This window comes from Thermobia domestica, chromosome 3 (assembly GCF_964235325.1).
Source record: "Thermobia domestica chromosome 3, izTheDome1.hap1.1, whole genome shotgun sequence".
Classification (NCBI taxonomy): Eukaryota; Metazoa; Arthropoda; class Insecta; order Zygentoma; family Lepismatidae; genus Thermobia; species Thermobia domestica.
Genome location: NC_137456.1, coordinates 23,611,057 through 23,636,101, shown reverse-complemented (window position 1 = coordinate 23,636,101; position 25,045 = coordinate 23,611,057). Strand labels below are relative to the sequence as shown.

Sequence of the window (25,045 nt, the reverse complement as noted above, 5' to 3'; positions counted from 1 at the left end):
AAATTCCTGCGTACGTCCCTGGACCTGGGATAGTTTTTATCATTTCACTTTGACGGTGCAGCTTATGGAAGGGGAGATATATAAAAATGATTTTTAAAAAATACCGATATCATTGTCGAGGCTACAATTTTCAGGATCATTGAAATGAACCATGGCACTTCCGATGCCCTTTAAATCCAAATTCAGCTCCCATTAGTACTCTTAAGGGGAGGGGTATGGTGACATGTAAAAATAATTGAAAATGACCGATATTAGTGTCGAATTCATAGTTTTTGGAGTCTCTTAAGTTGATTGGTGATAGTTTTGGTGCCGTTTATGTCCAAAATGAAACGTACTCTGGCCGTGCGAAGAACGGGCACTCTGCTAGTTATTATTAGTTGAGATTTTGAAATCCCTGAGTACTTATTAAAAAACAGTTTCTCACCTTGTATTGCAGTTTTCGGTCTATAGAAATAAATATTGGAACCAGCAGCGTTAATAAACTTTCATAACATCTGATTGCAATAGAGGAATAAAATCTATTCTTGCTTTAATAAATTTATGTTTTTTAAAAAAAATGCTTTTCGATATCTATTGCAGTTGTTTCACCATTACGATCAGTGTTAAAACTGGAAATAGTAATTTTTCTCCACTTCCGGTTTAATAAAGGTGTCTTGTATAAACTATATTGATACCAAAAGTGGATTTTTTTGCCGCTTCCTGTTTTAGTAGAGCCATAAGGGTGGAGGTGGAACGTATCCTTTAGATGCTAAATGCATTTAAAAAATGGCTCCTTGCTGCTTTTATCACAACTTCTAATCTGATTAGCTACGTTGAAACCGGAACTGAATTATTTACACCACTTCCGGTTTAAATAAAGACAGAAAACTAAATAGACTGGGACACTGAATGCATATCAAAAACTTTCCCGCTATCTCTTACCGGGTTTGCAGTGATACATGTTAATTTGATTTAGGTTTAGCGTCTCTTTCATCAGCGAGGCTATATGAGACGTGGACCTACAGCTTAACGTGGGTCCCAAACCACACAAGCTCACGCCGGGAATCGAATCAGGGTCTCCCACGCCAAAAATGCGTACGCTAACCGCTTAGCCACGAGTGAGTTCGAACTGGTATATGTTGTCAAATAGACATCGCAGTTCTACATAGTTTGAAAGATCGAAAAGAAGACAATGACGAGAGGTCTTTTGTGCATCCCCCCCCCCTTAATATATCTTCCTTGGTACATCTCTAAATTGTAGTTCGGCTTTTCGGTAACTTAAATACGCAGTACAGAACCGTTGACCATCACCTCCAGCATCATATCAAAAATTTAAAAAGGAAGTGAAGTTATTAATGCACCAGGCGTTGAATTTCAGATATGAAGGACATATCGAAATCGAAATTTAAATTTAATGTATACGAGGGATGATGGAAAGAAAGGTTACAAAACATAACATTTTTGTTATTCATTGTATCTTAACGAAAATTTGTTCGTAGATTAATAATGTCTGTCTTGATGCAGATTTGAAGACTTCGGATTCTGATAAAATTATGATGATGACTCCGTCTGGAAAATTGATCAACAGTAGAAGTGAGGTCAGTAGTGCGTTTCTTGAGGGCAGAAAAACACTACACCTGCTGACATTCCTAGGCAGATTGTAGAGATGTACAGGGTGAGCTAAGTTTCGAAGCAACATGTAGGAGAGTGGTGTCGTACCTTCAAAGAAATACGGACCAATATTGTTATTGACAACCCTGGTCACAGCGATGGATCCAATATTTCAACTACTGACGTCACGCTTTGAACGACTAGACCACCCCTTCTACAGCCCTGACCTAACCCCAGTGACTTTCACCTTTTCTCTGATGAGGATTTCTATACAAATGGTAAAGAAAACTTTATCTGCAGTTGACAAAAACTGTAGTTACATCGAGGACTATTTTTGAGTGCCTTTTATCATCAGTGCCCTCTACCAGCTATGTCTCATACATAAGCCATAATAAGCTTTGTAACCTTTTTTTGATTACCCCTCGTATATAGGGGTCTACGTATTTAAAACCAACTTTTAAAGTTTATTATAGTACCAAGATTGTGACAAATGTTTACAGCTAACAGTTTGAATAAAATCTTTAATTACATATAAAATTCACAGCTTTGATGTCACACATCATACTCAGTGGGAAGCATAGTGGTACCGTTGTACAGCGCTCATCTCTAGTGTGATGGATTCCTGGTTCGGTCACGAGCCATCTGGTTTTGTAGTGAACAACCTTATGCTCATCTCTTCTTATCTTATTCCTTCTGTGATGTTTCACTTGCATTCATGATTCGTATCCGTTAGGCGACCCTCGAGCTTGATCCTGTAGGTAAAAAAATGAAATGAATTTTACGTCCCACGGTTATGCCGGTTAGGCTAAAGGAGACGGTGATGATGAGTAATGAATGAAATGGTGGAATGAAGAAAGTGGGAGGAAATGGGAGAACCCCGAGAAAACCCACGCACACGGTGTTTGTCCACCATCCTGTAGGTAGTGTGTGTCGATAATGCATGAGGTTCCGGGTTAGATTCTGGGTGGGAGACCATTCAAATTGCTACAATATCATCGTATATTACGTCGCTGCGTCCAAGTGCATCACAATAAAACGTTGAAACAAAACATTTCATTTCATTAGGAGGTAACAAAATCTCAAGCATTACTCATAGATGGAGCACCATCAATTTTGACCAGGATGTACACGGTCAAAAGTTAGATCAATCCGTGACCCATCCAGTTCATCCGAAAACATGAACAATCAAAAATAGTTCTTCTTTTTCCTATAGGAGTAATTATGGATATCATCCTTGGTTGGTAGACCACCCGCAGTACTGTTAAGTTTAGCGGGTTAATATAATAATCAGGATACAAAATATTCATCTATCCGTTGAATACAACACAAAATTGAGACTATTAAATGGCTTTCTGCTTGATAACACACACACACACACACACACACACACATATATATATATATATATATATATATATATATATATATATATATATATATATATATATATATATATATATATATATATATAAACTTCGTTCATCTTACTGAAGATTTTGAGTTGAGAAAAGAGGGCGAGGGAAAATTTTTTAAAAAATTAAAAATTCAATCTTTAATTTCATAAATCAAACTTCCTCAACTGTGACTCTACTACTGGTTTTTCACTTCATGCGCGATGATTATTGAGAAGTAGCTGGAAACACTGTTTATTCAGTAGAAAAGAAAAAAATCCGAGTAAGGGGGGGTGGGCATGGGGGGGAAACATAAGGTAAGCAATCACTTGCGATGCGGGCGTTGAAATTTGCGGATGGTTTGAACTCTCTGTTGCCACGTATGGCTGGAACAAGACGTGTATTATGGACAGATGTATGTATGTATATATATATATTTGTATGTGTGTATGTGTGTTTTTTTGCTATTGCTACGTGTGTGGTGTCCCAGACATCATATATTCACTGCTTAGTTCCGCATACTCTTTTCCTATCAAACGACGACCTACTTTGTGGCTGTCTGTTGTACGTCTGCTGAAGATAATACATGAAAAAAAAAAAAAAACTTGGCGTTGTGTGGATAAGTTATAGGTATGTGTGTGTGTGCATATGTGGTGGTAAGGGTGTTGATTCTCAAATGAGAGAAAGAAACACGAACGAGAACAGGTAAGTGGAAAAAGTTCAAACATTTTCATTTTTTACTTACCGGTAATGTATGCTTATGATATAATAATTTAAGTTATTCCAGGTATAAATATTTAAACCGCGTTTTCAGTTTAAAATAATTCCACTCGGCGTATTTGTTTCAGGCATTACTGTATCGAGTAAAACGGTTCTGCAATTTCTTATTGCTATACGAACCGTCTGTTGTAAGTAATAATATTGTTACAGACATAACTGCAAAGCGCGACATCTTGAAATCCTTCTATCAGTCTACGAATGCATACGTATTCACACTCACGTATAGAAGAAACATATATGTAGCATGTACATCATCAAGCTAGCAAAAGGAAACCTGTAAACAACGATTAAAAGTAAGATATTCTGTTACTGAAATGTTTGTTATTATTATTATTATTATTATTATTATTATTATTATTATTATTATTATTATTATTATTATTATTATTATTATTATTATTATTATTATTATTATTATTAAAGTATACCTTAATATCTATTCTGCTGACGTTTGGAAAACTTACTGTTACCACGTTTTCACTGTTCATAGCCGTTGTTGGATTAGTTTAAATATTGTATTCGTCTAGTTCTTATAGAAAGTTGTTAGTAGTCCACAGTGGCTTTAAAAAAATGTAGCATCTAATTGTTACAAAAGCATTTCTTTCTGTCTCTTGAATATGGAGAGCCAAGGCTTGTCCACGAGATAAGGCGAGACGGAATTTTTGGGCCGAGACATAATTTTCTCTACATTTTTTCGAAACAGAATAGTCTCAACCATTGTTTCTTCCAGACATGTTTTTTTTTAGGGAGCACTGCTCCCCTGATGCTCTCAGAGTGCCGCTTGGAAGAGACCAAAATAATACATCTATAACATAATGATAAATAGAATAGTATCGTGTGAAAATAATATGTTCTTCACCAAATACTAAGTGTGCTCCTCCCGGAAAATTTTTTCTGAAGCATTGTTGGTCTCAATCCTTTTTTCTGTAGAAAACCCTAGGAGGAAGCTCTCCACCCTATAGCTAAGACTTAAAGAAGAAAGTGGTTTTGAATATGCTTAAAAATATTTGTTGCCTCTAGTCGCGTACCTAGAAAAAAATATAGGGGGACAGGATCTAAAGTTAAAGATTTAAGGGGAATCGGATTTATCCTCCACCCCGCGAGTGCACCCATGGCTGACTCAATAGAATTTTTGTAGGATACCACACTACAGAAGAAATTAGTCTTATTCGTATCGCCATAGAAGGAAAGATGGAAGGAAAGCGAGGAGTAGGAAGAAGAATATCACAACTCATCGATGATTTGAAAAATAGAACAAAATATTGAGAGTTGAAAGAGGAAGATGAAAATCGAGAAACGTGGAAGAGACATTTCCAGGTTCAAACCTAATACTTAAAAAAGAAATCCCAGGACCTGCCAAAACGCAGAGTACATAATAATAATAATAATAATAATAATAATAATAATAATAATAATAATAATAATAATAATAATAATAATAATAATAATAATAATAATAATAATAATATAACCAGAACAATAGAAGGGATGTGTTCTCTCTTTCATTGTGAATGTTTATAGTGGGGAGTGGTCCTAAGTTTCAACTAGTGTTACCCTTGAGATAAGATTTGGAACTCTTGAAGAAGTATTGTAAAAGTGTTCTTTTTTCTCGAAAAGTATTGAAAGAATTGTCTCATGCCATATTCTCATAGAAATTCTGTCATGTTTTATAGCCAACACTAATTTCAACCCTCCTTTACATAAGTTATTACAAAATAAATAAGTTATTACAAGATAAATAAAAAATACTATCTAAAAAGTAGTTAATTACCGTAGAGTTCATTTTTCTAGTCGCTGCCTTAACCTAGATTTTTGTGTAGTTGAAATTCTGGTCACACTGTAATTTCTATGGTGACACTGAAAAGTCTTCCGATTCGTATTTTCGGGTGTAAAATAACATTATCTATTATTGTGGTAAGTTACATTTCATTATCTCTTTTCACTTACGAAAAACGGGCAAAATAAAAAAGAAATTAGCTTTTGAAAAATATTTAGTAGTCGGCCCCCGTAACTGGATTTGGCTATATTATATGTAGTTCTCCAGGTATAAGGCCTACAAGAAAATTTTTGACTGATATAATGGATCTTTTGATCCTAAAAACAAAACGAACCGTCCAGACGTATTGTGGTAATATTTATTTAGTTCTCTTAAGAGGGGGGAGAGCGGTGGCTTAGTGGTTATAGCGCTCACCTCTGTTGCCAGGGATCCCTGTCCAAATACATTTGTGGTGAACAACATCGTATCCGTGGGTTTTCTCGGGACACTCCTGTTTCCTCCCACATTTTTGTACTACCAATTCTTCTACCGTTCTACCTTAAGAGTCCCTATCACTGCGAAATTAAAATACCGCTAATTTTACAGTAATTATGTGATACCTTCAAATAGATAAAAGATAATCGAAAAGTGGATCAAGATCTCCCTAGACGATGTTATTTTACATGAGGTACCGTTACCACGAGTCACCTAGTAGCTTTCCGTTTGCAGTTATTTAGAAACGCGAAAATAAATGCCGATTTTCTAAATGGCTGGAAATCGAAAGCAGATAAATGAGTCATGATAACGGTATCTCACGCAGAATAATATTGTCTAGGGAAGTCTTGTTCCACTTTTCGATTATCTTTTATCTATTTGAAGATAACAAATACTTACTGTACAATTAGCGGTATTTTAATTTCGCAGTGATGAGGCCTCTTAATCATGTTTTTCTTAGACTATAGGGCATAATTGTGGAACGTTAAAGTAAAACCCTTTTTCTTCTTTTTGTAGGTATTAATACACTTCTAACTTCTATTGGACGTACAATGAAGGCCTGGAAGACGTTAAGATGTACAGGAATTCCTCTCGTTAAGACTACATTTCTGGTAAGTGCTGATGTATTTTAAAGAGATAAAATTTGTATTGAAAATAAATTTTGGACACATGACGGGTCGGTAACTGAATGGCAAATACGCATTGAGCTGAGTTGGATCAAGCCATATTGTTTTGATCTCAAATGATAGATCCTACATCATGTGACTTTAATGCTGAAAAACCGACAAAAAAGTAACCAAACGATAAAGTAATTACCCAAATTCAAATAATAATAATAATGTGTCATATGGTTCGGATTCCACGTTAATAAGTAGATTTACGTCTCATATAGTCGCGCTGCTGAACGGAACATCAAACTAAAAATCAACTTAACTCAAACGATAATACGCTAATCCAAGACGGAAGAGGAAGTTATAGTGTACTAAAACTATATAATATTTTTTTTGTAGAAGTTTAACTTCAGCATTTTTTTTTTTTTTTCGTTCGTATGTAGACCATGATCCTTTACGATCTGAAAATCAAATTGCAGGTTGAAAGCGGTTGAATAAACACTTCAGATCGCGATGGGCTAAGAGTAGGTGTCTTATCGTTAGTGGTCGAATGAGACGGTATGCAGTGGTATGCCATACCGTCTCTGGTTTTTCAGTGATGAAGGCATACCGTCTTTGGTTTTTCAATGATTAAAACATACCATCACTGGAAAATAGATGTTAAATACGTATAATAAATCCATTTTTATATAAAAACAGAGAGATCATACGTGAAGAGGAAGAGGTTAGCGGAGAACCGTGGAGCATGGAAGCTTCTCAGCTGCGGCAAATGACCTGCCAGTAATGGCAGAATACCTATGATGATGATGATGATGATTATACACAGTAATTGACGAATACTTTTACATAAAAGGTTTTATTTCTTATGTAGAAATCATTTCTAAGGTGACAACACCGACATTTTTCTTACCTTTTTCCTATCTTTTGTTTTTAAAATGAGGTGTCTGCAAAGAAGTTCACCTACTAGTTTATATTTTGATGTGCCATATTGAATTGTTTCTTTGTTATACATGTGTGTATGTGTGTGTCTTGTCGCCTTAAGAGGCCCCATCACAGCGAAATTAAAGTACCGCTAATTTTACAGTAATTCTGTGATATCTTCAAATAGATAAAAGATAATCAAAAAGTGGTACAAGACCTCCCTAGACAATATTATTTTACATGAGATACCATTATCACCACTCTCTTATCTACTTTCGATTTCCGGCCATTTAGAAACCCGGTATTTATTTTCGCGTTTCTAAATGGCTGCAAACGGAAAGCTACTAGGTGACTCGTGATAACGGTACATCATGCAAAATAATATTGTCTAGGGCGCTCTTGTTCCACATTTCGATTATCTTTTATCAATTTGAAGATATCACAGAATTACTGTAAAATTAGCGGTATTTTAATTTCGCAGTGATAGGGTCTCTTAATGCAAATAAATGCCGTGTTTTGAGCATGGGTGGATTTAGGAGTTGTCTGATGTAGGAGCGGCTTCCAGGTGTTTGGAATACCCCACATTTGAGTGGGGGACCGGGAGTTTTCCCGCAGGAAATTAATTATTTCTTCATTTGGCTTTTGAGCATTTTCATGTATAATTCTCTATAATACAACATAAGGGGATATTTTCCATTCATTTTTTTTTTTTAAATCATAATTCAGTTTCATAAATCATTCATCTCGTTTGCCATGCAGGACATAATCGAGCTCCCTCGTGAGTACATGGTTAGCGTACTACGAGACGGCGTACTAGCGAGCCTTATCGGTATCGATTCCCGTCTATTGGCACGGTCGAGAGGTCAAAGGTTTCAATTCAAGACTTGCTCATCTTGCGTTTAAGTCCCTTGCTGTCACTACTCATAACTCACTCACTCACTCTATGGCCTATGGAACCCGGAGGTTCAATGCCGCGTTCACGAAAGCTCTCCATTGACTACTATCGTTAGACAACTGGATCCAGTTTCTACTTTGTATTCCTATAATATTTTTGCAAGATCCATCATAATATTCTTCTCCCGTCTGCGCTTAATTCGTCCTAATGGTCATTTTCCGATTTGACTTGCAGTTAAACTTTGAACGCGGTCCTATTTTCTTCCATTCTGGCTACTTGATCTGTCCACCTGAGCGTCCTAGATTTGATAATCCTAACCATGTGTGATACACGGTATATATTGTATAGTTCCTCGTTATGTAGTTTCCACCATTCCTCATCCCCGTTCCTCTTATGTCCGAATATTCGTCTCAGGATCTTGTTCTCAGTCTACGTAAGTGACCATGTTTCGCAATCATACAGAACAACAGGCGTGATTATCGTTTTATATATTTTAAGCTTCAAATTCCTTGACAGAATTCACGACGACAAGATACTTTGAACTGAATAATGACACGAATTCCCTGCTTTTAGTCGACATTTGATTTCTTCGTAAATATAGTTTTGGTCTGTTAATATTGATCCTAGATATTTGAAAGTATCCACCTTATCGAAAGTATTATTTGATATTTTAACATTTGCATAATTCGCAGTATTACAATCCCGACAAACTTCCATTATTTAGTTTTCTCTGCATTTACTTGTAAACTAACGTCCCTGGAAGCGTTTTAATAAGATCTTTCACCACTCATATGATTATTTTCTCATCTCCTTTAGCGTAAAGGGCAGACATAACTCAAAAATACAATACCAATTTTCGGTTCCCAGTACGAACTAGGACGTTCAGTTTGCAAAGTTCACGCCTTACGTACGCTCAGTGCTCAGAGACGACTAGAAGCACCAAGAAATATTAACCTTCTTAGAATTTGTGGTATCTTTAGATGCCATGGCGTAGTGTGTCTTTGACCACTTATTTAGGCTCTATAACAGTAATTTAAGCTGTTTTTTTTTTATTGGTCAAGGGGATGGACCAAAGAACACCCAGGCGCGTTTTGGAGCCGGATGGTCAACTTGGCGGCACCAAATGGGGGCGGAGGGGCGTGACTTTTTTCTTAAGGCAAATTTCAAAAATTTTTCAAAAACTAGGTATGAACCATGATCCTACAACAAATAGTAAGGAACCAGTAACTGTTTGAGTGAAAGTCTAAAATTTACCTATAAAAGTTGAAATTCTAAAAATGGTTAACAATATAAGCAGGGCAAGTTAAACTGAAGGTATACGATTTCATTTGGAAATCACAGAAATACGCCACTGGCTTGGATCTTAACATGGTACAGAAAAACGGCACCGCTGTGTTACGGTGTGTTGATCACTTTTAATGATTGTTGGACGCCCAGCCCAGTAGACGGAAGCTTCATACATAAGTTTCATTAAAACTTCCTCCCACACAGCGAATTCTCCTTCATTGGTCTCTAGGAAGAGCATCCGGTGCAGTTTGTGCCGTTCCATTCACTCTTGCAGTGAAAACTATTCCCCCGCATTCCCCCGTTCTTCCTATCCACCAAGGCCTAACGGGTGCTATGCTCACGAACCGTCAAAGCATACAGAGAATAAGATAACGTGTTTATATTCTGTCTTTTTGATAAAATATCTAATAGCAAATACTAAAGTTAAAAAAAGCGATTTCTTTATACACACAAAAGTGTATATTACGTATGAGACTTAAGGGTCTTCACTACAGCGAAATTAATCTACCGCTAATTTTAGAGTATTTCTGTAATATCTTCAAAATAAATAAAAATATTCGAAAAGCAGCAACGTAGTGAACTAGACAATACGATTTTGCGTGTGATATCTTTACACCTATCCGCGTTAGGTATCCCGCTATTTACAGAACTCGCAAAAAACGTTAAATCTTTATACAGTTGCAAACCGAAAGCAGATAGATGAGTTGTGATAACGGTATCACATGCAAAATTGTATTATCTAGTTTACTACGTTTCTGCTTTTCGAGTATTTTTGTTTTGAACATATTACAGAAAAACTCTTTAAAATTAGGGGTAGTTTAAGTTTGCTGTAGTGAAGGTCCTAAAGTACAGTAGCGTACGCAGGAATTTATTTCGGGAGGGGTCCAAACTCAATATGAGGGTATTTTATATTAAAATTCCTAAAATTGCTCCTAAAATTAGGCTAAATTTACACAAAAGTAGAAATTTCGGGGGGGGGGGAACCCCCAGGACCGATTCCTTGCGTACGTCCCTGCTAAAGTATGTAGTTTGTGTTGTGATCTACGGAATTGACGACATAATCCAATTACGTGTAAGATACGTAGTTGTAAAATTTGAGAAGTATCTGGTGTAAACTCTGAGAAATAAGTTTTTGGTGTCATGTAGTGTCATTCTCCCCAAAAGCTCTCGGGTTTTACGACGTGTAATAACCGATGGTTGTGTCGCTGATCTATCCTCACATTTTTCAAACTGTCTGAATCCAGTGGCGGATCTAGGCCAAGGCTGGGGGGGGGGGCTAGATTCCCATTTTTCTGTGAGTATATTTGTATATTTGTTGAAAGTTTATAGTAAACTTATGATATCATATACCGATCATAGTCTGGGTTGTGGCTGCCCCCAGTTTTTACCTTATATCTCCGCCTTTGTTTGAATCGATACGTTCGTCTGTTCTAAAGTTGGAATTATAGGACATAATACCCGAGAACCTCTGAAAAAAAGGACGAAGATTTACTTTATTTGTAATACTAATGAGACATTAGGTAGAGCTGTTAAAATATGAATAATTCATTCTTCGGTGTTAGCAGAAACTCACCTTTATTTCACGACATAATTCCGTCAAATTTGAGCTTTTTTTTTTTTTTTCGGTGTTACCACGATTGCGAAATTGTTCAGTCGGCTGAAGACACGAACACAAATTTTTCTCCGGCAAATCTCATCTGGAAACAAGGACAATTGGCTTCCGAAATACGAAAGAGCTGACCACGAGGGAAGTAAAAGTTACTTTGTGTAAGTGTTTTGTTTGTGTAGGTAATCGAACTAAAGCCTCAAATTGTGCCTATAACTATTAAACGACTGCTATCATTATTCTTCCGGTTGTCCATTTAATATTGCTGACATTCGGAATCATCGAGGTTTCTTGTATTGGTTGTTTACCCCCTGACACTGGAAGGTACGACCAGTGGGAGGCCATCTCTGTTCAATTGACGTCATTGGTTATCATGTGATGCTTATAGAAATATGAGATGACGAACCTTGTTTATTGTGCCTTGGATCTTTAATGTATGGTATGTTTTACACAGATGATCAAATTGCAATGAATACGCATTTTTAAAGATGTTTGTTCCCATTGGAAATAATAGGTACTCATAGTATTCTGTTCCAGGTTTCGATTTCCGGTGTGGATACACAGTTATGATTTCAAAGGGTGGTTCGGTGGGAATTTCATCCCGAAGCCACGAAATTTCCCCGGGACCATATATCCTATTGTGCTCAATGTAGGTTCCCAATATTACAGTAATACTACTTTTAACCCCCATGTATTGAAATCCTCTCCCCCGGAGAAAGTAGACGTAACGAAGTAGAAGGGATATACCAGGCCCATATCCAAGGAGGGTCTAGGGGGGCCGCCCCCCTAAAATTTTTACAGTAGGGTTGCAAATGAACTATAATATGGTGATGAACTATAATATGTTTGTATCGGCCCCCCTAACTTCTTCCGCCCCCCTTCCCTACATTTTTGGGCTGACTACCGGCCTGGGATGTGCCAAAATTCTGGTCAAACAGCTCAAAATATCAATTATCTCGATTTCAAGAAAGAAAGAAAAAAAAGACTAGTAGATTTTCACCTGAACTCTTCAAACATAAAGAAGGATTTTTTTAAAAATATATTATTAGGTGTGACATATCGACGCCAAAGAATAAAATATATGTAAAAATAAAAAAAATGTTGAAATATTTATTTTCCGTTTGACAATATTATGAGACGAATTGAGGTATGTTGAGTTGGGAGAGAGAGAGAGAGAGAGAGAGAGAAAGGATCGCCCGACGACGATCACGTATAGAAGGTTATTGAGCCCAGGGAGCCATCTGTTAGCCGTATCCGTAACTAGGACTGGAATCCAAGTTCGCTAAGGGTGGGCTGTCTCTTTCCTTCTTTCTCAACAGAATGTGTTGTTCGGAAGAATGTTTTAAGATTAGTATACAAAAAAATATTTGCATTCACACTGAGGTTTTTAAGAGAAACTTTACTGCATATTTTTGTCGCTAGCAGAAACACTTTAAATTCTTAACATGTCGAATACTTAAAATGTGGAACTGTGTTTTTATCATTATTTTCTTGTTGTAATTGAAACATACTCGAGATTTCGTGTGAAATGTTCTTGATTCCGACCTCGAAACAGGCCTGTAGTCAAAATACTAAGAAATAAGGAGGGGGGATAACGAATTCACCTTTTATTTTGACTACTAATATTTATCGAAGCAAACAATTCAAAGGTCCAGGGATGGTCCCACAGAGGAAGCTGAGCTCTCAGCTACGAGCCTGCCTCTGATGAAGTTGGCTCTACTCTGCGAACTTTACTGACAATACAATGAATAACTAAATATTGGAAATGAAAGTCCTTAAGAAAAAGGAGGAAAAGAAACCACAGAACGTTGAGACAGTGCTTGATATAGATTTGGTTATACCAGTAGGTCATATCGGTATTTAATCCATTATTCTAAGGTGAGTTACTAACTGTCTGTTTCGTCAAATGGAGATGTTGATTCAAATAGATGTATATTCCCGGCGGGAGCTCATGTGGTTCGGATTCCACGTTAATCAGTAGGTCCACGTCTCATATAGCCTCGCTGCTGAACGGGACGTAAAACTCAAAATCAATCAATCAATCAAATCAAATAGATGTGTGCTGTCAAATGGTGAAAATTTCACAGGTATATTATCTCGTAACTCTTTGTGCTAGTCTATTGGCTAGTGTATTCGCCTTTGGTACACGGATTCCCATGGGGGAGCACTGAAGGCATTATGGTGGCCAGTGGGAGATCCAGAGTGGGCGATCGCCCCCCCCCCCCGAAGAGGAAACTTTCATATATATATATATATATAAAACCCATCCCAGAGTTTGAAGTTCTTAAAAGTAGCAGTATAATCCACCGCCCTCCCCAGAAGTCGGTCCTGGATCCGCCCCTGATGGTGGCTTGGATCTATAATAGCCCTGCGTAGACCCGACCCCGCGATTTATGTGTCAGCCTAAAAGAAAAAGACAGATTAAAATTTTCTCTTTATATTATCAGAAAGCATTTAGTAGTGATTTATAGAACAAGTTTTCAAGTGTTTATGATCTCTACTTTTCGTTTGTATTCGTTATGTCAGTAGCACATGATCGTCTTTGATGGCAATGGAACAATATGGCCGCTAGCCAGGTAGAAGACGCTTTCTACGTATTTTTTGAATTTCTAGAAACAGAATCTTTCTTCTTGTCTCGCACAGTGCTTCTTAGAACACAAAATAGTGAACAACCACCCGCAGCATACATGTTCAGTAGCCCACTTACAATAAGGGCTAGAAATTTGAGGGAACTGGTAGTTTATACTAAGGAAACTGGACGTACTGAAACATGTTTGCGAAGAACTGGATTATCGCTGTCACATTTGTTGTGTTACAAGATGATCAGACATACAACTCGTTTAACATAGTTATGCAAACTTCAGGATGTAGTTTTAAAACTGGGGATGTATTTTAAAATTTTTGCCGCCCCCTTAATATCAATAGATAGTGTTGTAGAAATTTTGAGTCAGTAAAGTGAATAGTCAATATTTAAGCGGAGGTGGGCACAATAAATAATACATAAACTTTCAGTATCAGTGAATAAAATTCTTAATTTTATTTTATTTTTAAAATGTACACCGAGAAAATTTGTCACCCCCAAAATTTGCCGCACCGGGCCACGGTCCGTGCCTAAATATGGCGCTGCTTATAACCATTAATTTTTGATTTTGTAACACTTTTAAAAGGTGTTTCTTTCAGGGATCACCCTGTATAGTAGCCCTGTAGGATGTACAACACAAGAAATAGTAATAATGAATGCTCTAAATCAGCGATCTTCATCATTTTTTAAAATTACGATACATTTTACGGAACGCTTACGAAGTCCCAATACACTCGTTTAATTTTTTTAATAGCAACATAAATTATGATAGCGTAAGTCTGTAAGTTTCTATTAGGGATGGCCAAAATTTTCTGGAATCCGAAGTCCGGAAAATTTATTTTCAAAATCGGAAATTTCACTTTCCGGATTTCAGAAAAACGGATCTTTCCGAATTCCGAAACCCAGATTTTTCCGATATTCATAATTTTTCGGAAATCCGGATTTTTTCCGATTTTACCTTCCGGATTCCGGAAAGTAAAAATTCTGGAATTAGCCATCCCTAGTTTCTATATAGTAATGACTCTTACGTAATACTGAGCGATGATACTACCGCTGGAGTTTTAAAAATTCGCGACACACTGGTTGGGAACCATTGCTCTAAATGGTAGTTTGTACCGTTTACATGGTAATGATAGTAAATAATTCTTTCGCTAATCAGGAGAAGTAATGTTTCTCGCAGTTTGTTTTGTTCTTTTAAAGGAAGAGCGATGATGGGAACCATAATTCTGTTTTGTTATTCTGAAGTAAAATATGTTGCGTGTTTTGCGTAATTAGTGTACGCATGAGTGTGAATTATTGCTTGTAGGTGTAAACTTAAACATTATATATATATATATATAAAAGGAAAAATGTTGCTTTCAGAAGCGTCATTTGGGGAGATTAAAAGAGGCAATTGCCCCTCCAACCTGAGTTTCAACTGTACATGCATTTTAATAAATTTTTAATGGAAAACGCTAAATTTGAGGTATATCGGAGAGTTTTGTCCTTCCCGTAAGCAAACCTTGAAATGATTCTAGTAGTCAATTTCAGTGTAGAACGAGATTTCTCAACCTTTTCGGAGTACTCTAGTTTTATACAGTCATGTGAAGGTTTCAATGGGCTTCAGAGAATTACTGGATAGATGGCGCTAATCGTAAACTATATTTTTTAGTACTATTTTGAAGAACTAATTAATAACTTAACAACTTAATAAATTAATAACTTAATTTTTTTGTAATGTATTTAAACATATTAATTAACAAAGATTTCCAGAAGAAATCTCAATCCATTACTCCAGTTAGTAGTAGTAGTAGTAGTAGTAATAATACTAATAATAATAATAATAATAATAATAATAATAATAATAGTAGTAGTAGTAGTAGTAGTAGTAGTAGTAGTAGTAGTAGTAGTAGTAGTAGTAGTTACTTTTTACACTACTGCCACCTGTGGTGTAGTTCTATAAAGTATTTAGGGCTTGAGCATTGTTCTCCAAACGTTGTTGTTCATCTGGGTTGGGTGGGGAACTTGCTGCCATTTGGGCCTGTTGTGAAAAATGCTAAATTATATAAGGAATATGAAATATACGAGAAAGTGAGTAAAAAGTAGATGATTGATAAAGTTTCGTAATTGTAAAATAACTACAAATATTAGATTTATTCGAAACTATCGTATGCGGCCAACTTGGAAAATAGGCATTATTAATGCGGTTTTTTTAAAAAAAAAGAAAAAGAAGATTCTCCACCCATGATCTAGGTTATTGATACTTTATATTTCACGATAGTTTCGTTACTTACCTTATGAAGGGGTAGTGTAGTTCAGTGGTAGAGCGCGTACCTCTGGTGCTTGAGTTTTCTCGGGAGTACTCCCGTTTCCTTCCACACTCTCATTCCACCGGTTTTTTCCACCATCATTCACTTGCCTTAATCATCATTTTTAGCCTATAGGGTATAATTGTGACACATTAAACTGATTTTTTTTTTTTTTTTGCCGTGACACGAGCACTACGTTGGAAACATCTGAAGTAGAATATGGATAGAAACCTCTACAAGCTAATGCATCCAATTTTTTTTCATCGTTTCATTCCAAAAGGGTAGTTTTTTTTTTAAAAAAAAAGGGGAGGAAACCTGTTGACCTTCACCACCCTCATCGACCTTGGTTGTCGTGATTTTCTGTTGGGCTGTAGGGGTGGAGTGGTGCAGAAGAAGATGATAAAAGAGGATGGGTAAGTAGAGAGAATCATCCCTCTGAGCGGAAATATTTTTGCTTTCCCTTTCATGTTACCTTGAAAACGAAAGGTGGATTAACTCTATAACACTCACAGTGTTTGTGTGTGTGTGTGTTTTAAGCAACTTTGACCTCAAGCATTCTTAGTGCACACGAAATACCAGTAAATGTTAAAATACATTATATCCATAACTCTTTCCTATCAAATATCTTGTCTCACGTTAAGTATTCCACCTAAAGGCAGGCAGAAATAATACTGTTAAAATTCGAGTAACACAATTCCTTGAATATTCCGGATAATAGATTCCTGGAATATTCTGGATAAGAGATTCCTTGAATGTTCCAAATAATGGATTCCTTGAATATTCCGGATAATAGAATACTTGAATATTCGAATAATGAATTCCTTGAATTTTCCGAATAATAGATTTCTTGAATATTCGGACAGTGAATTCCTTGAATATCCTTGATAATGGATACGGTGAATATTCCGGATAATAGATACCTTGAATATCCCGAATAATGGATTCCTTGAATATTTCGGATCGCGGATCCCTTGAATATTCCGGATAATTAATTTCTTGAATATTTGGATAATGAATTTGTTGAATATTTCGGATAATGGATTCCTTGAATATTTGGATAAAAGATTCCTTGAATATTCGGGTAATGGATCCCTTGAATATTCGAATACTGAATTTCTCAAATGTTCGAATACCACATAATTGTTCGAATAGTGATAACGGATACTCGAAGAATCCCATTATTCGAACAACGAATATTTGGGTTGGAACATATAAATTATAGTAAATAGAACAAAATAGAATCATAGACATCGTTTACCGTCTACTTCATTATGTTTATTTACCAAAAATCTGGAAATAAATTTTAATTTTAAATAATGAATCCATTACGTATTCATACACACAATATTTAAAAGCAAAATAATAAAAAAAAGAGTAATAATTAAAAAGACCTTTCTAAGAATCCAGATTCCCTTTTCTGTCAGTCCCCTGTATAAGCAGGGGGAAAAGGTAGAACACACAAGGTTACGTCCAAGGGCAGTCGGCAGAGTAAACGAAACGTTTGGGAGGGAATCCACTCACGGCATAGCTTTTTACTCGCTGGTATCAATCAATGAATGTCAGTGTTTCCATAACAACAGTTCATAAAAGAACTTATATGGTCATTACATGGAATTCTTTCTATTTACTTAACTTTTATTGTGTATGGATTTCAATCTCTATTTGTTAAAAGAAAGACGATGAAGGTTATAGCACTTATAGAAAATTTGGGTATATTTGATGTTAATTACCCCGAATTTCATATTACTGTCACTTTATTATTTATTTATTTATTTATTTATTTATTTATATTGTGTCTAGGATCAATATTAACAGACCAAAACCATATTCACAAAGAAATTAAAAGTCTACTAAAAGCAGGGAATTCGCATTATTATTCAGTTCAAAATCTTCTGTCGTCACGAATTCTGTCGAGGAATGTGAAGCTTAAAATGCATACTGTAAAACGATAAATCATGCCTGTTATGCTGTATGATTGCGAAACATGGTCGCTTACTCTGAGGGAAGAACGTAGACTGAAAAGTATTTGAGAATAAGATCCTGAGGCAAGTATTCGGACCCACAAGAAACGGGAATGGGGAATGGCGGATACCGTTTACCAAACATTGTTAGGATCACCAAACCTAGGAGTCTCAGGTGAGAAGGCATGTAGCTAGAATGGAAGAAAGTAGGTACTGTTTCGAAATGTTTTAAGTGGAAATCTAATCAGAAGACAACCATTAGGAAGATGTAGGCGCAGATGGGAGGATAATATTAAGAGTCTTCATCCCAGCGAAATTAAAATACCGCTAATTTTACAGTAATTATGTGATATCTTCAAATAGATAAAATATAATCGAAATGTGGAACAAGAGTGCCCTAGACAATATTATTTTACATGAGAAACCGTTATCACGACTCACTTATCTGCTTTCGATTTCGAGGCATTTTGAAAATCGGCATTTATTTTCGCGTTTCTAAAGAGCTGAAAACGGAAAGCCACTAGGTGACTTGTGATAACGATATCTCACGCAAAATAATATTGTCTAGGGCGCTCTTGTTCCATATTTCAATTATCTTTTTATCTATTTGAAGATATCACATAATTACTGTAAAATTAGCGGTATTTTAATTTCACCGGGATGAAGACTCTTAAGATGAATCTCACAGAAATAGGAATACAGAGTAGGAACTGGATCCAGTTGGCTAAGGATAGAATCAATCGAGAGCTTTTGTGAACGCAGCATTGAACCTTCGGGTTCCATAGGCCATGTGCTGAAGAATGGAGAAAATTAGCTGGGTCAAACGGTAGACGAAAGAAAAGATGTCAAAATATGCGGGAGAAGAGAACAGTTTTAGATGTAATTGAGAAGAGAAAGAGAAATTGGTGAAACATTTGCTGAGAAGGAACTAAACGGCGTGACAAACATCTTGGCATTTGAAGGCGGCGCTCCAAGTTCCCTTTAAATGCTGCTAGCAAATGAGAGTCCAGCGGTATTGCCACGTTTATCTTGTACACATCCACGTCTATCCTCTGCCACGTGATCACGCTGTAGTTCGTCTGCTTAGCCATAGCCACACCCCTTAGCACTCGGCAACATCGCGTCAGAGCTTGCGTTTTATTCGTTTAGCTGAAATACCAAGATGTTTGTCACAGGCTTTATGTTGTAGGAGAGACGTACTAGAAGTTACGGTGGCAGGAAAAAGAGGAAGCGGCGAAAGAGACAATTTATGGACGGTATTAAAAGAGAAAATTCCTGAAAATCGAGGTGCGTGGAAGCTTTCTCAGTTACAGCAAGTGATCTGCCGATAATGGCAGATTATCTCTGATGATAATGATGATCACTGACCACACATCACCTACTGAATCGGAGCTAATTGGCAATAGACGTTGTGGGCTGAAGTATCTGAGATTAGTTTCAGGTTTTTAATAATAATAATAATAATAATAATAATAATAATAATAATAATAATAATAATAATAAATGAGCATATATATGAACACGTAAAATAAAAGAAAATGATGTACGGTTTTACTTAGCCGATAAATCTATTATGTTAACACTGAATGAAGAAGAAGGTTTTGTTGAAAAAAGCCTCTGTGGGTAGTTGTTGGAATGTTTTGAAGGCATCAGATGTCTCGTCAGTGCAAGTATCTTTCTCTCGCTCGCTCTCTCACTCACCACATGCCAGAGCAGAGTTTTTCTCTATAGTCTTCCTTCGAAGAACCGACAGCGAAGGAGAGAAGAACATCTAGTGAGTTCTCGTTACTTTCCCACAGCTCGGTGCCCACCACTGGACAATGACCTCCCGAGCGGCAAACTTCACACGGGACGTAAGACCCAAAGTCGTTTGCTTCTTCACCTCTCCTCTCTTCTGCTCCTCCTTTAAACATTCCAAGAGTGGGACACTCAGGTATGCGGAAAGGTTCCCTTTTCCCCGCACCTTCTACAGGTACTTCTTTGTTTCTGCCATCGTCCACACGAGATTTTAGTGGATCGCAGCCTCTGCTGATCAAGGTTTCCATATAAGATTCTAAGTTTCTAATGTTAGTTGTAACTAGCAAAATGCCCTTTCTTCGCACGGGGAGATTAGGTTTCATTTTGCAGCATGGGAAGTTTACTGTTCGTCTCAGCAATCCCGAAAACTGTGGATTCCACACTAATATCAATCTTTTTCGATCTCCCCCTCTGGTCCCCCAAGTTGCGGTGCTGAATTTTGAAAAAACTGAAATTAAATCTGTGACTTTTACGTCCCACGTTTATGCCGGCTAGGCTAAAGGAGACGGTGATGGTGAAAAATGAATGAAATGGTGGAATGAAGAGTGGGAGGAAACGGGAGGACTCCGAGGGAACCCACGCACACGGTGTTTGTCCACCATAAAGTTCACTTGGCAGGGGATTGGGTTAGAACCCGGGACCTCAAGCACCAGAGGTGAACCTCTACCACTGAGCCACCGCGGCCCCGGTGCTGAATTTGGATTTAAACGGCATCGGAAGTGTCACTTTTCATCTTAACGACCCCGAAAACTGCGAATTCGACAGTCATTATCGATATTTTTTATACACCTCTCCCCTCCCCCTCGCCGTCAAAGTAAAATGATTAAAACCATTCCAGGCCCAAACCTCATCTATGTTGAAAATTTAATGAATAATCACTTCCCCATCTATTTGTATAACAGTAGAATCCATTTCTTGTATATAGTGGATAGAGTAACTTCCCTAAAAGCGAATGAATTAAAACCAAATTTGATCAGTTCATTCATCTACCTCTTATCTTCGCGACCGCCAGTTTGAGAAACCTTGTATAAGTAGATATAGATAGATATCGTCATTGATAGAATTTATGACGCACTACGGGCCAAACTGTAATTGGGGCCTATAACTTCCCCCTGAATTGTTAGTACCCAACTAATATCTCTCACAAATACTCTTTAAATTGTTTCGTTATATTTTAATAATCACATTCATCTATATATGTTTTATTTAAATAATTGAAATTACTAGTTGAAAATTTCTGCTATTCTGGTGACAAAAATAGCCGGGTAGCAATACTGAGATACTTGTTTCTCTGAGTCGTGTAGTTTGTTGGAGAAACATGCGGATTATGTCGTTCGAAAAAGTGAATCAACCGTACAGTGATGTATAAGGGCTCGTCTCTTTGGTTGAATTTTTAACACTATTACATAGAATGGACAGTGTCCTGTGGAAATGCTAAAATTATTTTATATTGTGAGGTTGGTGGCAGAAGATCCAATGTTAAGAACCTCAACTCAATTCAGATAAGGTTTAAAAATAAAAGTGCACTACATTTGCCAAGATAAGTAAAAGCTAACTTTGCTACTAACTTATAGTAAGGCAGGAGACTTTGCATATGCAAGTTATCCACAAGCTAAACTCGATAGTATTGGCAAGCCTGCTAGAAGCTTGCGGCCCTGGTTCGATTCCAGCTCGCGCCAAGTGAGTTTTGTGGTGGACAAACACCGTGTGCGTGGGTTTTCTCGGGGGTTGCCAGCTCCCTCTCATTTTATTCATTCTACAATTCCATTCATTTCTCATAATCACAGTTTCCTTTAGCTTAGCTAGCATAATCATGGGACGTAAACCTGAAAGATTTAATTTCATAGAAGCTTTCGGCAAGTGTACATGTTCGAATCTTAGTCTGACCACTTGAATACATTGGACGTGTCCAGTGGGACCAAGGGTAGCCGGGTTAGGTAACGTTCCACTATGCAGTTGGTTACTTGAATAATACATATTTTTAGCCAACTTAGACACGTTTCAGTACTCAGTGACCCTGTGACTAAGGTGAACATTTTCGGTTTAAGCAAGGGCGACCAATATAGATAGTTTCACTCACTGACATACGCAAGGAGACTTTCTGTGTTTTAACACCCCTCTTGAGGAACATATAATGAAGATACCTGAAATGATATATGAACTTGGGAATTCAAACCTCCTCTTGAAATTCAGCATACGCCACTGGCTTCACTGTATTCATATGTGGTACATTTAATCAGTGGTTCTTAATCGATGTGTGGCGACACACTGGTATTTCACGCAGTTCCCTATGGTGTGTCGTGAAATTTTAGAATTTAAAAATCATGAAGAATGTAAGGGTCTTCACTACACTGAAATTTAACTACCGCTAATTTTAGAAATTTTCTGTAATAATTTCAAAACAAATAAAAATATTCGAAAAGCAGAAACGTAGTGAACTAGACAATATGATTTTGCTTGTGATACTGTTATCACAAGTCATCTATCTACTTCCGATTTGCAACAATAGATAGATTTAGTATTTTTTGCGGATTCTGTAAATAGCGGCATACCAAAAGCAGATAGGTGAACTGTGGTAAAGGTATCATATGCAAAATTGTATTGTCTAGTTCACTACGTTTCTGCTTTTCGAATATTTTGATTTGATTTGGAGATATTACAGAAAAACTCTTAAAATTAGCGGTAGTTTAATTTCGCTGTATTGAAGACCCCTTAATAATAATTAGTTACCAGTCTACACCTCCAGCGGGAGTCAGTGCTATATAGAGTTATTATAAAAACTAATTGGTTTTACTCTTATTATATCCTGAACTTGCAATACAGGACAGTGTGCCGTCGGTCAAAAAAAGTTGAGAACCACTGCACTAAAAGATGGATTGATGTCAAATTGTGGCTTGATTTGACAGAAAAATCGACTACCGTTTATATTAAATGTCGTAAACGTGTGATGCATAGCGCTACAGCCGTTTCGTTCATAAATAGGTCTACATCAAAGCCTTCTTTTGTTCTATTTTAGGATTGTATGAAGTGAATAACGCTTTTCCTGAGACCACTTACTATAGTTAGCTTAGGCAGTCGTTGCAGTCAGTAAATAAATTAAAAAAAAAAAAAAAAAAAGTATTCCTTGACACACTTGTTGGTTGAAACATTTTATGTCAGCGTTTTCTTATGTGCTTGTGTCAGTTAAAGTTGATGTGCAGATTTTTATTTCGTTCTTTTTTTTTTTCTTTCTTTTTTCAACATTGAAGAAGTGAGTGAACGGTATGGTAGGGAGAAAATAGCTTTTGTCTTGGAATGCATTTGACCTGCTCAACTTCATCAACGCTGGAATGTCGCGCTTCCGTGATTTGCTGGAATCGATGGAAAGAGCGAGTTGATGTGGACATGTCATTCACTCGCTGTAACTGTAATCATGGAACTGTTTTGTTTCTCTATATTTTTTATAATGGACAATGATTTATTTCATTATGCTGATCAAGAATTTTTAACGTAGATTTTTTTTTTTTTAAATAATGGATTATGGTTGCTGGATTACTTTCTTTTTGGACCAAAAGATGAAGAATTTCCTCGATTTCAATCAAAAATTTTCTGGTATGCCTTATATCTGAAGAACTACTACATACAGTGTAGCCAAACCCAAACTGTCACTTAACTCAGTATGATAAGCTTATTCCGTAAAAACATATGAAAACTCGATTTAGGAGCCCTTTTAAAATTTTGTGGTCCCTGATCCAAGACCCAATATATTTCATTCAATCAAAACTTTTCTTGTATGTCTTGTATCTGGAGAACTACATACAGTGGACTATCTTGTGCTCCTTCAACCCCCCCCCTCCCGAATTAAATTTGAAATGACGTTGCGGGTTTCTACTGACCCTAACACAGTATCGTTACTTTAGATTTTGCTTGGAACGGGGGGAGGGCGAAGAGATAAGACTCTAATACAATTAGTTTTTCTTTTTCCTTTTAGTGTGTTATATTATTTATTAAAATATGTACATATGTAAAAATCCACAGAGCCAGTTGGTTCTCTCCTCAAGAACCAAATGCCGCCACTAACTTGACACCTCAAACGGGTCGAGTATATCACGTCAGATACCATTGAGGCATTATGTCCCGTTTTTTTTCCAACGGGAAACTTCCGCACTTGCAAACGCAAGTAAACCAAAGCTAATGGTGACATTCAACAAAGTGGGATCACCTATGACGACCGTAATTGGCCAGGACAATGGTTAGATTGTGATCAGCGTCCAGGTCGGTTTCCTAAACCTCCTCTTCACCCTCAGAAGATGGTGCTGGTGTGGTGGTTTATGGTGGGAGTAAGTCATTTCAAGCAGCCATCAATGCAAATCGTTAAAGTGCTGAATTACATCAAATGCACCGCAAACGTATCCGAAAACATCCAGCAATGGTCAATAGCGTCATGGTATCCTCATTTTACACGACAGTGGTGTCGTGGAAAGGACAGTGGAGGCTCTTCAAGAGTTGCAGTGTGAAACCCTTCCTTACCCACCATATTCCCCCGATATTTGTCCCATTGGGTAACACCTGCTCCGACAATCATTTTTTGGGAGGGAAAACCTTCCCTTATGATTGGGTGGTTCAACGTGTGGTTGCGGATTTCTTCTCGAGACTTTTTCACCACGGAACTGAGCAATAGCAAAAGCAGGGGAGCCCACAAAGGGGGGCTATGACGCAAACTGCGTCATTGAATTATTTGGGGGGTTAAAAATCTATATAAATATGTTTGAGAGGGTGTAAAAATTAATCGAAAAGATTTTTTTTTTCATGGAAGAACACCTACGGATAGACAATTGAGGGGGAGTGCGTCATGGACATGAAGGAGGGTGGTCACCACTGGCAAAAGTGTGTAGTTGCAGACAACGAGTATTTTAATTAACATGTATTTGTAGTAAATTTACGTAAACAGCTCACTTTGAAAAGCCAGAAGAAACATAGTTCAAATCATAGATTGAAACTAAATACAGTTTTGAGGGTACCCTGGTTAAACTCTAGTCCCTGTGAGTTTGGAGTTGGTAACGTCGTACCCCTGAGTTTTTTTTTTTTTTTTTTTAAGTTTCCCCCG

General features: G+C 37.0%; 1 long non-coding RNA gene across 3 annotated transcripts in view; it reads left to right on the top strand.

The window, feature by feature from the left end:
• LOC145681397 (uncharacterized) overlaps positions 1 to 25,045 on the top strand; it is a 368,906-nt gene that overhangs the window by 218,377 nt on the left and 125,484 nt on the right. For all 3 annotated transcript variants that reach the window (XR_014130769.1, XR_014130770.1, XR_014130771.1), the window contains one exon: positions 6,529 to 6,623. This is a non-coding gene — a long non-coding RNA (uncharacterized LOC145681397). The remainder of the gene's footprint in view (positions 1 to 6,528; positions 6,624 to 25,045) is intronic.